Consider the following 16,642-nt stretch of genomic DNA (forward strand, 5'->3'; position numbering starts at 1 on the left):
GAAATAAAAGTGCAGGAAATAAAGGAGATAAGAAAGGGAACTTACTTTTCTTATTAACGGGCGAAAGGCCGCGTTCTACCAGGACGGTCTCCCGGATAAGGTCCCAACAATGGGAAGTGCCGTTGTCTTGCGTAAGGAGGTTGAAACCTCTAGCCTCCTCCCCAGACAAAGTTATGTCATTCGGGCTCCCGTCTACGGCCAGCCCAAAGGATGATCGAAACAGGGAGCCCCAATCTCCACCTTCCCAAATAACAAACAAAAAATCTTTCTTCCACCCCAAGTTGTTGTCAGGGATGGACTTCCCATTTACGATATGGGGGATAGTGGGGCGCTGGTTGATAGAAACCCAACCCGGACTTTTATCAGGGCTGTTTTTAAACTGAAAAATCTTCCTGAAGACAGCAACAGATGTGGGGACGTTGTGCTTGGCGCATTGCGACAGATAACACAGAATCAACCTCCAGGAATTAGGGGGAAGTTGGCAAGGGCTGATGCCCACATCAGCCAGTAGCAAAGGAATGAATGGATGAAAAGGGAGTCTAATACCTGCCCTCAGAGTATCCCTATAGACGCATAACGCGTCCTTCTTCCACTGACAGGCCCTGTCGGCCGGACCCGCAAGAACCAGCTTAAAAGGCTCCTTGATTTTGAAGCAGCTGCTCAACTTTTCCAGCTCCTTGGGATCCCGTAAAGCACTGATATGATCGTGCGCGTCCAGATGCGCATCAGACGGATACTCGTCCCCTCGAGTGTTGATCATGTCGATTAAGGAAGTATACCTCGATCGAATAGGAAAATCATTGGACTTTCTAGCCACGTTCATCTTGGCCAAACGAGTCATTCTTTTGTCAGCCATCTGAAAAAAAAGTATGAGGCACGTAAATAGGCTATCTTAAAATGGCACACAATGGAAAAATAATGAAAAGCAAAGGGAGGAATCTTACCTGAAGAAGCGCTCCTGAAAAAAGGCTTTGAGCTCCGACTTGCTGTTATTCCTCTGAGAATCTTAGCAGGAAGATGAAGAAGAAAACTAAGAAATGAGAAAGTGAGGAGTAATAGCCTTTCCTCATTCCTTTATATAAGAGGAAAAGGAAGTTGAAGGGACGAAAAGCCCATTGAGGACAAAAGCCCATAAGAAAAAGCCCAGAAAAAAGAATATTCCAGAATATTCCAAGGAATTCTAGAGCATTCTTAACAGGGTGTATTAAGCCCAGATCAATAAAAAGAGGCCCAATAAGATTTGAAAAGGCCCAATAAAAGAGGCCCAATAAGATTTGAAAAGGCCCAATAAAAGAGGCCCAATAAGATTTGGAAAAGCCCAATAATAGAGGCTCAGAAAAATTTAATAAGGCCCAACAAAAAAGGCTAGGCCCAAATCCAATTAGGATTTGGAAAATACAATACCCTAAATTAAAGCTAAATAAAGAAGGCTAGTGGAAGACCAGGAACCAGGTCGAAATCCAGGTCGTGAATCCTGCCCGAAATCTTTCGAGCAGACACCCGAAAATAGCGGGTAAAAAAGACCAGAATCCAGGTCGAAATCCAGGTCGTGAATCCTGCCCGAAATCTTTCGAGCAGACACCCGAAAATAGCGGGTAAAAAAGACCAGAATCCAGGTTGAAATCCAGGTCGTGAATCCTGCCCGAAATCTTTCGAGCAGACACCCAAAAATAGCGGGTAAAAAAGACCAGAATCCAGGTCGAATTCCAGGTCGTGAATCCTGCCCGAAATCTTTCGAGCAGACACCCGAAAATAGCTGGAATAACGGAACTGAATTGAGGTCGAAGCTTCGACCAGGAATGAGGTCGAATAAAACCAAGCATCTTTCAAAAAATAGGGATTAAAAACCCAGGTCGAAGTTCGACTAGGATCCTGGTCGAATTCCAGGTCGTGGATCCTAGTCGAAATCCTTCGACCAGGAAGCAAGAAAACCAAAGAATTTTCGAACAGGATTCAGGTCGAAATATCGACTAGAATCCTAGTCGAAATCCTAGTCGATAGGCTTATAAAAAAAAAGGGTTGAATTTTCGACCTCGATCCAGGTCGAATTTTCGACTAGGATCCTGGTCGAATTCCAGGTCCTAGATCCAGGTCGAAATTTCGACTAGGATCCTGGTCGAATTCCAGGTCGTGGATCCTAGTCGAATTCCTTCGACCAGGATGACAAGGCTGGCCCCATTTTTCGACTAGGATCCTGGTCGAAATTTCGACCTGGATCCTGGTCGAAAAAAGGGCTGGAAATTTGAAAATTCCAGAAAATAAGGAAAAATCCCAGAAAATTCCAGAAAATAAGGAAAAATCCCAGAAAATTAGGGAAAATTCCAGAAAATAAGGAAAAATCCCAGAAAATTCCAGAAAATTAGGGAAAAATCCCAGAAAATTAGGGAAAATCCCAGAAAATTAGGGAAAAATTCCAGAAAATAAGGGAAAATCCCGGAAATAAGGGAAAAATTCCTGGAAATTAAGATAATTCCTGAATAAAAGGAAAAATTCGTTGTAAATGTGTAGGTCGCTCCACACTTTACGGAAAAACGAAACCCTGTAAGGGAACAAATAGACTTAACTTCTGCGAAACCTAATCAATGTTTCCCAAAAGTTGGGGGGCAAATGATAGGGATAAATAAATTATGTTTGTATAATTAAATACTGCATTAATTGTACAAACTGTGGGCTGCCAGGCCCAATAAAAAGATATATGATACTCAGACCAGAAAGGTTAAGCCTGATGGACCAGATCAGGCCTGATGGAATAAAAAAGGCCCAAAAGCCCTGATTATTAATTAATTTCGTAATTAATTAATAAGGGACAAATCAGATGTTGAAAAGAGTCCCGATAAGGATATAAATCCTTGGAGATTAGCCTCAAGGGGACCTAAAAGGATAAGGAATCAGTTTCCTACTATCTAGGACTCCAAAGTCCATTCTAATTATGAGACTTGCCCACCAAGTCTCATATACCAAGTCCAATTCAAGGACTCCCAACATCTATATAAGGGGTCTCACCCCCACCAATCAGAACTACGTTTTTTGGCTTGATTCTCTAATTCACAGAGATACGTAGGCATCTCGTAAAGGCAGATTGAGTCACGAAACACGAGAGCAGCCATTAAAGGCCTTGAGCTCCCGAATCTTAGTATTAAATACAGCAAGTAATAACCTTGGTTTTTTATCCATAACAAGGAGTAATAATGAATTAAGTGTAATTAATACATGGTATTAAATCTGACAATTATTTGTATTTATTATTGAGGGGCAAATTAGTAATTTGGAATAAATAGATTCCAATGTTTAATTTTACAATAAATATCTAAACTTTTAACTTAGCATTTAAGGCAATAAATAGGGACATGAATGAAAATAATTTATAAATTTAAATTAATAAAGTTTATTATTAGTCAAAAATGATAGTCTGAAATACTTGACAATAAAGACTTAATAGTTTGAAAAGAAAATATTTGAATAAATACAAACATAATATAATAACTTATATATAATACGTGCTCGAGCCAACTACTTGATTGATTTAATTAACTATTTTCAATTATAAGCCAACTACTTTCCTTTGTTAGTCAATCTTGGCCTTTGATATTTTACTCTTCAAGTTGTTTTTGTAGACTTTTCAATTTAACTGATTAGATCATTTGTTGATTGATAATCTTGAATATTTAACTTGTCTGAATTCTGTACTTGAGCTTCATATCGAGATCTCCAGTTTGATCTATAGAGAAGTGACACCTCGATAAGTATAATGGCTTATCGAGATCTCTTAGTTTTCTATAAGTGTTTTGACTTGTCGAGGTTTCCGAGTTCTCGAAGTAGCTTTGACTTGTCGAGGTCTCTAAGTTCTTGAGGTATCTTTGACTTGTCGAGGTCTCTAAGTTCTCGAGAAAACTTTGACTTGTTGAGGTCTCCAAAACTCTGCATGTAGAAATGACTTGTCGATATCTCTGAGATCTCCATGGGCATATTGACTTATCGATATCTCTGAGATCTCTAATGAAATATTTGACTTGTCGATATGTCCAATCTTTATGTCTTCATTTGAACTTGTCGATATCTCTGAGTTCTCTATATGCAAAGTGACTTATCGATATCTTCGATCTTCATATCTTCGTTTGACTCGTCGATATCTCTGGGACTTCTCGATAAGCTAATTTGGACTTCTCGATAAGTAATTCTGGAGTTCTCGAATGACTTCTCTATATGACTTGATCTGTGACTTTTAGATATCTTGTCTTTAAATATTTTTCCAAAAACAGATTTATTCAACTCCAAGCTTCTTCACAATTTCTCTGAGGCATGATCTTCTTGATCTTCATCCAGAGTTTATTCATAGGCTTGTTTACAGAAAAATACTCCAGTCTAATATTTGACATTTTACAAACTCAACTAATACAATACCAAATACAAATTTAGATTATCATACAACTAATTTTTAGGGCTGTCAATTTGGCTTAGTCTTATTATAATAAATGCATGTCTTGCACAACAATCTCCCCCAATTTCTGAGAAGATTGTTTATCACAAATTCATGCCTGGTAACAGGACTAACCCCAAGTTACAATGAACAATAAAATAGTATGTACAAAATTTACAAAATTACAACTTTATACATTGAGTAATTACAAGAGTTTGAAAGATACATTCATCATACAAATTTCTCAAAGCCTATTTCCTGTCTAATTAGGTCCTTTAAGTCTACAAGTACTTGCAATTATTTATATGATTTGGGTCCCTCTTAGAGCTTCTACAAGCTTGAGCCAATTATCTAATGAATAACTGTTCAGATAACCAACTCTAACTCTTGAGAATCTGCCAACTTTAATGTTCAGAAAATGTCCATCCTTGAAAATTCTGCTCATCCCCTTTGCCTTGATTTCTTCAGATCTTTGCTCAAACATTTCTATCTCTTCAACATATTTTTTTCCCTCTCTTCTCTTTCAGCCTTTTCTTTAGCTCTTCTTTCTTCCCTTACTATCAACTATACAGCTAATACAAACCTCCATCCCATTGTTCTAGTATCCTTATCCTTCAGTAAGTTGATCACCCTTTTAATCTCCGTGGTTGAAAAATGTCCATCAGATATATTCCAAGTAAAGTGTAGGAACCATCCTGATAGTAGATTCTGACTTCCCTCAATGATACAACCCAAACTTTGACTATTTCTTCAGATAGTTATTGAAAGTAATCATCATCTGTGATGCACCAGTTTAGAGGTAGAAAATTATTTTGATTAAAACAGTTCCAGTCTTCCAGATGGCCTTCTCAGTAACTTGCAGTTTCTTTGATTTTCTTCCAACAGATTTGAAATAAATTTTGGTTGGTGGCTTGAATAAAGATAGGTTTGGAAATTTTTTTAGAGGAGCTTGGCTTGAGGTGATTGGTATTTTCAGTATGGTGTTTGCAGTGTGTTTGTAGAGAAATTTAGGCTTATAGGTTAGAGGTGGTAGAGTGTTTAAGTTTATTGGCTTAGAGGGTGGAGCAAGTTAGATTTGAATTGATTGGACATTTTTCTTGGTTCTTGAATCATCGTCCTTTTTCTTTCTTCTCTTCTCATCTCCTTTCTTCTCATCATTTCTATTCTTTTAGCCACTTCCTTGCTGCCAGTTGCCTTGGTGGATTGACTTGGATTTGAGCCAGAAGGTTTCTGATCATTTTTTCTACTCATCATCATCCAATTTATCCTTATTGATTTGAGTTTTAGGTAAATTGGCTTCAAGATTCCTCAAATATCTCCCCAACAGCTTGATCATTTCCTCATCCTCAACAGTCTTGTACTGTTTAGTCTTCAAGTCAGTCTCCAAGATCATGATGAGCTTTTTGTTTGCCATGACACATTGCTTAGGAATTTGGAAGTGTTTGCAATGTTTGGTAGTAGGACAGATGTATGTTACTCCCTTGCTTGGCTGTAAATATGCTTCTGGAAAAGCAGCTACTTGAGCCTTCTTCAATCAGTTAGCAAGAGAGTATCTTCATGATCACTATATGGACTTTATTTATTAGAATGTCCAATTCAGATGCCCTTCTAGTTAGAGATAGTTAAGGGACACCTGTATACATCTGTCTACCCCTGAGTTATTTATGTTGACCACAATCCTTTTCTCCTGGAAATTATCCCTTGTCACCAAGATCACCTTTATAGAATTTATTGTCTTGTCCAAGGCCTTCGTGTATGTGAAGAAGTTGTTATTTAGAGAAGCCCTGAGAGCCTTGAGCAATTCATCAAATTCCCTGCTCAAACTAGGTTCCTCAGCTGCTTTGATGAACCTCTCCATTCCAACATCAACTTCTTGAAGTTTGCCTTTGTTAGCAGCTTGAACAACTTGGGTAGATGATCTTAGTAACCTAGCATCTATCTCCCCCTTAGTCTTGTTACCAGGAATGATAAGAGGTGTAGGGATTTTAGGCCTCACAGCTTCTGGAAGTGCAGGTAGGGGAATGTTGAGTGCACCCATGATGGCCCCCAAAGACACAGAATTCTGCACTTGTAGATGCTTATGGGAGTCTACCAAGGTTTGATTATCAGCCTACTGACTTCGAACCATGGCTGTGAGTTGAGAGACTTGATTTTTTAGAGACTCATTGGCTGACTATAGAGTGGAGACTTGATTTTGGAGAGCCTGGATCTGCAAGTTTGTTGATGTAGAGATGGGTTGTTGAGAGCTTGAAGGTAGAGATGTTCCAAAGGTTGCTTGCACAGCTTCCTTTATGCCTTCCATCAAAATTGTTGAAGGCTTATATCTGCTTTGATGAAGCTGATTCAACTTGAGTTTGGTGTTATTTGAATTTGCAATGTGCTGTTGAACCACCTCATGCAAAGCAATAAAATATTTCCTTAGTTTTTTGACACTGGCATCCACTATAGTCAGATCAAATCTTGCCATCTGGTCAGCAAAATGTTGGAATCTTGATTGGATCTTGACTTGTTAAGGGATGATTTCATCTATTTTATCCCTTACCATCTTTCTGATCTTGTCTTGATGACCTGTCAAAGTCAATTTTAGTGCTTTACCAAATAGGTGAAAAACTTTGATTTGAGCCTTATAGACTTCAGTGACTGCATCATACACTTCTTGTGGAGTCAGGATATTGGCATTACTCCCCAAAATTGTGACATATTCCTCCCTAAATCTTTCCAAGACCTAATCCATCTCCAATGTGAAGTCTTTAAACAGCCAAGCATCCACATTGCCATCATGCTCAGCTTCATTCACTATTTTTTGCTTTTGTTTCTCAATATCTTCATTATAAGTTAGCAGAATTGTCTGATAGTCTTGATTTGTCATGTCTGAAGTGAGCAGATGCTGTGAGATGTTAGAAAGACCTGAAATTTGATCAACCAGAAGATCATCTACTGAGGTTGGTTGGGATTGAGCATTTTGTAACCATTGTTGGATTGGGTGAGATGGTTGTTGAGAAGGATTGGATGATGAAGGAATGTCTGTGGGTTGTGATGTGGAGGGTAGAGTTTTAGTAGAACCACCTGTGACAAATGTCACAGTTTGACTCACAGGGTGACCTGTGGTTATGACAGTTTATTGTTCCTCACTTGTGGTGGGAACCTCCATTGGAATTGGAGGGGAGTTAACTAGGATACTGTCATGTACTTTAGTCTCAAACCCTTGTATTTCTTTCAAAACACTGTCACTTGAAAATGATGTACTTGCCTCCCCCACAACATGATCATTGGCAATTGAACTCCTAGCTTCAAATGTGAAAGCAATCTCAGCTAGGGTTTTGAGGGGAGTTGTTCCCACAAGAGGAACCTCCAATTGAATTGGAGAGTATTTAAATAGCTCCCCTTAAGGAGTACTACCCTCAAACCTTACAACCCGTGAAGGTTGATTTGCACATTAAGGTGCATTTGTAACCACCATTGGGTCTTCAGTAAAAATTGATGAAGCCCCTGTATTTTTGTTGGTGTCATCAAGGTCTACCCCAACATGTAGCCTCTCACAAACTAAATTTGGTTCCTGGGTGGTGAACACAGTTTCAAGAACCATGTCACTTGAAGTTGGCATCACTTGAGAGTCAGATTCAAGTGCTTTATTGTATGATGAAGAAATTAGGGTTTGGATTTCAGAATTGAGTTTTGGCAGCTCCCCTTAAATGAATGAGGGAGCTTCAAGAGATGTGTTCTCTTTGTGTGTGCCTGTTGAGTGGCATTTATAACACTTTATAATGCTATATTAAGCTTTGAATTGGTGTATTTGTACTCAAGTTATTGATATTTTAATGTGTTTTCTAGTGTTTTTGCATTTGAGGCATTAATTTGAGAATCAGGTTATTTAACATTGATTTGATACTAATATGGTGTTAGGTTGGTGTCTAAGGAATAAAGCTCGCGAAGACCGGCTCAAATCTGCAAGAAAAAGAAAGAAGTCAAAGTTTTGGCAGAAGCCCAGCACGCGGCCGCGCCCGAACTTCAGAGAGCCAGCGCGCCCGCGCTGATCAAGCGCGCGGCCGCACCAGGTTGGGTTTCAAGAATCCTGTTTTGAATAGAAGACTGATTTCTGGACTTCTCTGCTGAGTAGGGCTGCTATATAAATAACTTTAGGTCATTTTTAATAATATATCAAGCCAGAGACTTATCAAGGAGAGCCGTAAGAAGACCGTGTTAGCACGATTCAACAAAGACGAAGAAGATCTTATTTTTACTTGTGAATCTTTGTTCTAAGTTGTTACTTGGATGCTAGTTTTCTTATTTATGAACCTTACACTTGTTTTTTACTTGGTTTTATTTGTTCGTTATAAGGACTACATTTATTATACCATGCTTTCATCGGAACCCACATTGATGATGAGTCCGATTATGGGCTAATCATTATCGTGGGGTTCTAGCGGATTTATTTATGGATTTCTTTAGTTAATTTGTTTCGATGCCTTAGTATGTGGTGATTGTATGATAACCTAGTATTGGTTGTGTGTATTCATCTTATGAGCGTCGTGAACTTATAAGATAGTGTGTTAATTCTTAATGAAGCGAAAGTGAATTTAAGGATTTAGAACTTGCCATGCTAGCATAGGTTCATGTATTTGTTATGCATGATTCATAGGTAATTTTAACCATCTTACTTGCCCTATATAATCAAGATAGATAACTTGTGCTTAAACCGTTATGTTATCAAATTCTATAGACATATAGGGTCTCAATATAATTGGTGTCTATTCAGCTTCTATCTCTTTTGTGGATGTCTGGTAGTATGGTATTCGTACAACGAAAGTTGGCGTTTATCATTTTCGTGTTATATGATTAATGTCATCACCATTGCATGTTAAGGTTAAGAACAATAAGGCTATTGAATGTAGTATTTAATGAAGTTAGAATCCCATGTTTGTCATATATATTAATTCAGTCAATCTTATTCCCTTAGTTATAATTCTTAGTTTAATTCTTAGTTATAAATAACCACAATTTGTTATCGTCTTAGCATTGAATAATAACCATACATTGTTGCTTAAGTACGTAAATTAATTAGTTAACCAAAGCCAGTATCCGTGGGAACGAACTAGAAAAGATTCTATATTACTTGTGAATGCGTATACTTGCGTGTATTATTAGCGCGTTTTTAGCGACTAACAAGTTTTTGGCCCCGCTGCCGGGGATTACAATATTAATTTATAGTTTATGTGCTTTCCATCAGTGGTCGTTAAAGTTCATTGACTCGGACATTGTTACTTATTCGTTTCCTTGCATTATTTCAGGTACTCTAGCAAGGGTGTATGCATACGCGTTCACGTACTCGTAAGAGAACATTAGATAAAGCCGAGGAAGAAGTTGTGGTAGTTTGAAAGGAAGTTTTTGCAGAAGAAAAGAACGTAGAGGAACCAGCTTTAGTAGAGATGGGTGATCAAACAGAAAATCCTAAGGCTTTGATGGACTATTCTCAACCTAAGATCAATGACATTCAGTCAAGCATCATCAGGCCAACCATCAGGGCAAACACTTCTGAGATCAAGTCAAGCACGATTCAGATGATACAGAACTCAGTTCAGTTTGGGGGTTCTCCTACTGAAGACCCCAATATGCACATCAGGGATTTCATCGAGATCTGCGACACTTTTAAGTTCAATGATGTGACTGAAGATGCTATCAAGCTGCGACTTTTCCCGTTCTCTCTGAGGGACAAAGCTAAGTGTTGGTTACATTCTCTACCAGCAGGGTCTATGACCACTTGGGAAGATCTTGCTTAAAATTTTCTCACTAAATTCTTCCCTATGGCGAAGACTGCTGCAATCAGGAATGCTCTTACTCAGTTTGCTCAGCAAACTGGAGAATCTCCGTATAAGGTTTGGGATCGATATAAGGAGATGCTAAGGAAGTGCCCACACAATGGCATGCCTGATTGGATGATTATCAACTGTTTCTATAATGGATTGGGTGCTACTTCTAGACCCATGCTCGATGCAGCATCAGGAGGAGCCTTGTGGGCTAAGAGCTACGATGAAGCTTATGAACTTATTGAACTGATGGCTGCTAATGAGTACCAGAATCCTTCCCAGAGACTGACTCAGGGTAAGGTGGCAGGAATTCTGGAGTTGAATCCAGCAACTGCTATAGCTGCCCAACTTAAGGCTTTGACGATGAAGGTGGACACTTTAGCTAATTATGGAGTTAATCAAATCGCTTTTGTCTGTGAGCTTTGTGTTGGTTCCCATGAGACTGATCAATGCACAATTTCTAAGGAATCAGCTCAGTTCGTGAGCAACTTTCAGCGTTCGCAGTAACCTGTGTCATCCACTTATCATCCCAACAACTGCAATCATCCTAATTTCAGTTGGAGCAACGCCCAAAATGCGGTTCAACAACCTTATCAGCAGTATCTAGCTAAGCAGTACAACCCCCCTGGTTTTCAGCAACCATAATTTGCACCAAGACAGTAACTTCAGCTACAACAAGCTAATAAAAAATCTGAATTAGAGGAGTTGAAGCTTATGTGCAAAAGCCAAGCTATTTCTATCAAGATCTTAGAAAATCAAATTGGACAAATTGCCAATGCCTTGCTAAATCGCCAATCGGTACACTACCTAGTGACACTGAAGTGCCAGGAAAGAGGGAAGCTAAGGAGCAGGTGAAGGCAATCACTTTGAGGTCTGGGAAGGTTGCGTATACCGAACAAACTCAAGTTTCAGAGGAAGAAGCTGGGGCTGAAGAAGTAGAGCAGCGGGAAGCAGAAGTGTAACCAAGGAAGACTACTGTTGAGCACACTCCTCCTGAGGGTAATACAGGGGAGAAACAGATCTATCCTTCACCGCCTTTTCCTAAGCGGTTGCAGAAGAAAAAGCTGGATAAGCAATTTGAGAAGTTTCTGGAGGTGTTCAAGAAACTTCATATCAACATACCTTTCGCTTAGGCTCTTGAGCAGATGCCTAGTTATGCAACTGTGACTGAAGATGCTATTAAACTGTGACTCTTCCCATTCTCTCTAAGGGATAAAACTAAGTGCTGGTTATATTCTCTACCACCAGGATCTATCACTACTTAAGAAGATCTTGCTCAAAAGTTTCTCACTAAATTCTTCCCTATGGTGAAGACTGCTGCAATCAGGAATGCTCTTACTCAGTTTGTTCAGCAAACTGGAGAATCTCTGTGTGAGGCTTGGAATCGATATAAGGAGATGCTAAGGAAGTGCCCACACCATGGCATGCCTGACTAGATGATTATAAACTATTTCTACAATGGATTGGGTGCTACTTCTAGACCCATGCTCGATGCAGCATCAGGAGGAGCCTTGTGGGCTAAGAGCTACAATGAAGCTTATGAATTAATTGAATTGATGGATGCTAATGAATACCAGAATTCTTCCCAGAGACTGACTCATGGAAAAGTAGCAGAAATTCTAGAGTTGGATGCAGCAACTGCTATAGCTGCCCAATTTAAGGCTTTGACGATGAAGCTGGACACTTTGGCTAATTATGGAGTTAATCAAATCTCTAATGTCTGTGAGCTTTATGCTGGTGCCCATGAGACTGATCAGTGTGCTATTTCTAGTGAATCAACTCAGTTCATGAGCAACTTTCAGCGATCGCAACAACCTGTGCTAGCTACCTATCATCCTAACAACCGCAATCATCCTAATTTCAGCTGGAGCAACGCTCCGGATGCGGTTCAACAGCCTTATCAGCAGTACCCAGCTAAGCAGTACAACCGCCTGGTTTTCAGCAACCGTAATATGCACCAAGACAACAACTCCAGCTACAACAAGCTAATGAAAAATCTGAATTAGAGGAGTTGAAGCTTATGTGTAAAAGTCAAGTTGTTTTTATCAAGACCTTGGAAAATCAAATTGGGAAAATTGCCAATGTCTTGCTAAATTGTCAGCCTGGTACGCTACCTAGTGGTACTGAAGTTTCAGGAAAGAGGGAAGCTAAGGAGCAGGTAAAGGCAATCACCTTGAGACCTGGAAAGGTTGCGAATCCCGAAAAAACACAAGTGTTGACTGAAGAAGCTGAGGCTGAGAAAGGAGTAGAGCAGCAAAAAGTAGAAGTGGAACCAAGGAAGATTACTGTTGAGTACACTCCTCCTGAGGGTAATACAGGGGAGAAACAGATCTATCCTCCACCGCCTTTTCCTAAGCTGCTGCAGAAGAAGAAGCTGGACAAGAAATTTGAGAAGTTGTAAAGCATAATGTAATGTAACATGTAATCGAGGATTTATAACTCAACATGAAAACCGAAACAGATTAACAATATTAAACTGTGAAGCACAAAAACCCTACAGATGAAGATAGGATAAACACAAAGAACCAAAAGATGCAATTGATTATTTAAGTCCTCTAACTAATCATGGGAAGAAGTTCATTGTCATGTTCAAGCAGCCATGAAGAATAAGACAACAAGGGACTTTAAGCATCAGTTACATGTATTGATTTTAAGTGTTACAGATCAAGGGTTCAGTGAAAGAAGCAATGGATCATCACCTATCTGTATCAGCTCAGAAACACAAGATAAATTAAATTAGGTTCTCTCAATGCTAGTTGTTTGTGAATCAGACCAGTGCACCAAACATCAGTATTCAAGAAGGAATTTTAATTCAGTTACATAAGAAAATGTTGATACAATGAAGAATGGCTAAACAGAAGGAAGAACACTCTAAGGCATAATACTCTTCTCTCATGTCTCCATAGAAGTGTATACTACTATAGGACACTCTATGATCGCCACAGAACTGGTCGCCATAGAGAATTTCTCTAAGGCACCACAATGGTCGCCATAGAGAAATCTCTAAGGCATCAGTGGTCTCCATAGAATCTAGTCTCCATAGAAGTAATTCACAGAGATTCACCTGGTCACCATAGGGCTTTGGATAGTCGCCATAGGACTTCAAAGTTCACAAGGATCCACCTGGTTGCCATAGGGCTTTGCCTGGTCGCCATAGGACTTCATAAGTACACCTAGTCGCCATAGGGCTTTGCCTGGTCGCCATTAAGCTTCAGCTAGTCGCCATAGAGAAGAAAGAATGTACAGGTCACCATAGAGCACTTTGTGATTTCCAGTGAATCAATTGCAGCAAATTTAAATGGAATGTGTGGACACAAACATGCCACCTGTCCATTGAATTTGAAAGACTACAACAGAAGCTGAATGAATGTAAATCATAATCAGTCATCTTCTTCAGCAACACAATTCAGTTTACAAGAGCTCCATTAAAGCCCCTCATTTATTAAGCTTGTAAACATATTATTATGCTGCCGAATTTATTGTAGCTAATCAATTTATTGATTAGATTGTAGCAACCTCAAGGATTATATTAATAAAATAATATCTTCCTCGAATTGTTTTGTGTCTTATTTGATTCCGTACTTTTAACAAAGAACTTGTAAACGAATCAAAAAGATTGTAGGTATCGTATTCAACCCCCCCTTCTACGATACTTTGGGATTAACAATTGGTATCAGAGCTTGTTGATTAACATACAAATCAAGATTCGGAGAAAGAAACAAGTTCTTATAAATTTCTTGAATTTTTTAATTTTCAAAAATTTTCATTTCTTAAATTTTTTGAACTTTAAATAATTTAATTCCACCAAGATGATGAACAACCAAATAATTGGAAGTATAAAGGTTCCCTTATTCGATACAGATAATTACAACTTATGGAAGAAAAAGATGATGCTGTTTATGAAAGCTTCGAATCCACTTTACATTGGGATATTACTGAATGGCCCTTATGTTCCGATGGAAGTAGTTGTTGAATCCACAACCACAACTGCTGTGAGAATTCCTTCCTCATCCACTCCCAGGGATCCATCTAAATATACGGAAACTGATAAGGAGTTGATAAATCTGGACACAAGCCTTCAACTCATAATTGTGGAATCGACCGATAAAGATATGAGTCATCAACTTCTAGGATGTAACAGAGCAAAAGATATGTGGGATACCATTGAGCTTTTAATGGAAGGTACAGAAGAAGTCAAAGAAAACAGGATGGATATTCTGACGACTCAGTATGTGGCATTCAAACTTTAACCCGGAGAAGCACTGTCTTCACTCTTTGAGAGATATATAAGATTGTTAAGTGAATTAAAGCTGCAAGGGAAAGTTTACCCTATACGAGAGTCTAACAGAAAGTTTATGCTGACGCTCCCAGATCACCTAGAACAAAAGAACACATGAGCTGGAGCAAGAGCAGAGAGCTATTATCTATGGACCTGGTTCTATTGACAGTAAAAGTACGACACTTGCAAAAACCACCTCCAAGAAAGTAAGGTTGTACCCTCCTCAACAATTAAAGAAATTGTCGTAGCTGAAATTGCTCATGGTGGGCCAGAGGATGAAAATGAGTTTTACACTCAGGAAAAACTTGAACAGCTGGAGGACAAATCTATGGCATATATGGCTGCAAAATTTAGTCATGTTAGATTTAGACGAAAGCCCAACTATAAACCAAGGGGTTCATCAGGAAGATTTCAGAAAGGAAGCTACTCATCAGGGTCAAGCTTCAGAGGAGGCTACATGTCAAGTTGGATAGACAAGAGCAAAACTAGATGCTACAACTGCAATGAGTTAGGGCACTTTGCATCCAATTAAAGAAATCCCAAGGCAGCAAAATCAAATGACTCCTATGAAAGAAGGGAACTTATGAAGATTTGAAAAGGAAGAACGAGAAGCTGAAATAGAAGCTGAATGCTTATATGGTAAAGGAAAAGGGAAGAGCATACATTGCTGAAGGAAAAAGCTGGGATGATACTGATTCGGATGAAGAGGAAAAGTACGTGAATCTGGCTCTTATGGTAGACTTTACAGAGGAATCATCACAATCATCTCAGGTTCTTGAACTTACCACTATAGATATGACTGTGTCTGAATACAATCTACTGTGCATTGACTTACTTTAGAATTGTATAATATTCATACAAGCATGCTTATATAAAATGGAAAATGATAAGTTAGTACTTAAATCTGAGAGTTTAACCTCTAGAAATGAAGAACTAAAATTTCTTGTAATTGGACTAAAATAGAAAAATTATGACACCAAGAATTTATAAGAAAAAGAATGAATATTTAGATAATAAGGTTAAGTGCAATGCAGACATAGAAGCCATTCTTAGAACCCAAATTGATGACTTAGAAAAGAAGCTACAGGCGTTTAAGAATGCAGCTTTGACTCAGAAGGAGATAATAGATTGTCAAAGATTTAAATCTAAGACTTCAATAGGACTTGACTATTCTAAGCTGAACAGCAAGAAACATAGTGGTACATCTGAGATAAATATGTTTGTCTCAGAAAAGGTTCCATATGTTATTAAGGATGCTGTATCTCCGTTATTCACTGAGTCTGTTTCAGAACCGTTGAATGAAGTAAGTTTGCTAATCAATGAGGAATTGATTGCTGAAGATAGAGAGAAGGAAGAGGAATCCCCTAAGACTCCTAAGGCTCCAGCTAGTAAAGCCAAATCCATAGCTGACCTAGGTAATAAGGTAGATAGAAAGGAACCTGATATACTTAAGAAACCAGAACCCATAGTCAACCCTAAGAATGGTGAGGGTGCTAAGGTTAAGACTAAGAAGAACATGAATGGCAAGGTAGGTATAAATAAGAAATCTAATTTTACATCTTCTTCATCTGTATGTAGGAAGTTATGTAATAATTACAATTCTGCTGCACACCTTACACATGCATGCACTAAAGCTAAAGTAGAATCTGTTGCATCTTCCAGTATGCCTTCCATGCCTAACATGCCTAGCTTTCATGAGTCATATGGTGTAGTTAGATGTATGCCATGTGCATTTGTTACCATGTTTGAATATTTCAAAGCTTTTCATACAACTGCTAGCACTTGTAGTGACACTAAGACAAGCATGAGTAATGAGCACACACAGGCTAAGACTGTAGTACCTCCTGTCTCTAAGTCTAACATCTCTGATAAGACTAGCACTGAGAAGGAGTCAGTCAAAGTGAAAGCTAAGCTTGTTAAGGTTCCATTTGTTGATACTGTTTCTACCCCTAAACCTTCAGGACCCAAGAAATTATGGGTACCAAAGTCTTCTTAATCAATCTGTGTTTGCAAGGTAAGGTAAGAAATGTAAAGATCATGTAGATTCTGGACATTGGGTCTTCTAGGCACATAACAGGAGAAAAGTCCCTGCTCACATGAGTGGTTGAGAAAACTGGCCCTATAGTTACCTTTGGAGATGAC

The 16,642-nt window shown here is 38.8% G+C and overlaps 2 non-coding genes across 2 annotated transcripts; both read right to left on the reverse strand.

Moving 5' to 3' along the window:
- Window positions 1-10,233: 10,233 nt before the first annotated feature.
- On the reverse strand, window positions 10,234-10,340 carry LOC141687919 (small nucleolar RNA R71). Its single transcript, XR_012561397.1, has one exon. It is a non-coding gene; the product is annotated as a small nucleolar RNA R71 (small nucleolar RNA).
- Window positions 10,341-11,540: 1,200 nt separating this feature from the next.
- Window positions 11,541-11,647, reverse strand: LOC141688368 (small nucleolar RNA R71). Its single transcript, XR_012561814.1, has one exon. It is a non-coding gene; the product is annotated as a small nucleolar RNA R71 (small nucleolar RNA).
- Between the last annotated feature and the right edge of the window lie 4,995 nt (window positions 11,648-16,642).

Source organism: Apium graveolens, chromosome 9 (assembly GCF_009905375.1).
Source record: "Apium graveolens cultivar Ventura chromosome 9, ASM990537v1, whole genome shotgun sequence".
Classification (NCBI taxonomy): domain Eukaryota; kingdom Viridiplantae; phylum Streptophyta; class Magnoliopsida; order Apiales; family Apiaceae; genus Apium; species Apium graveolens.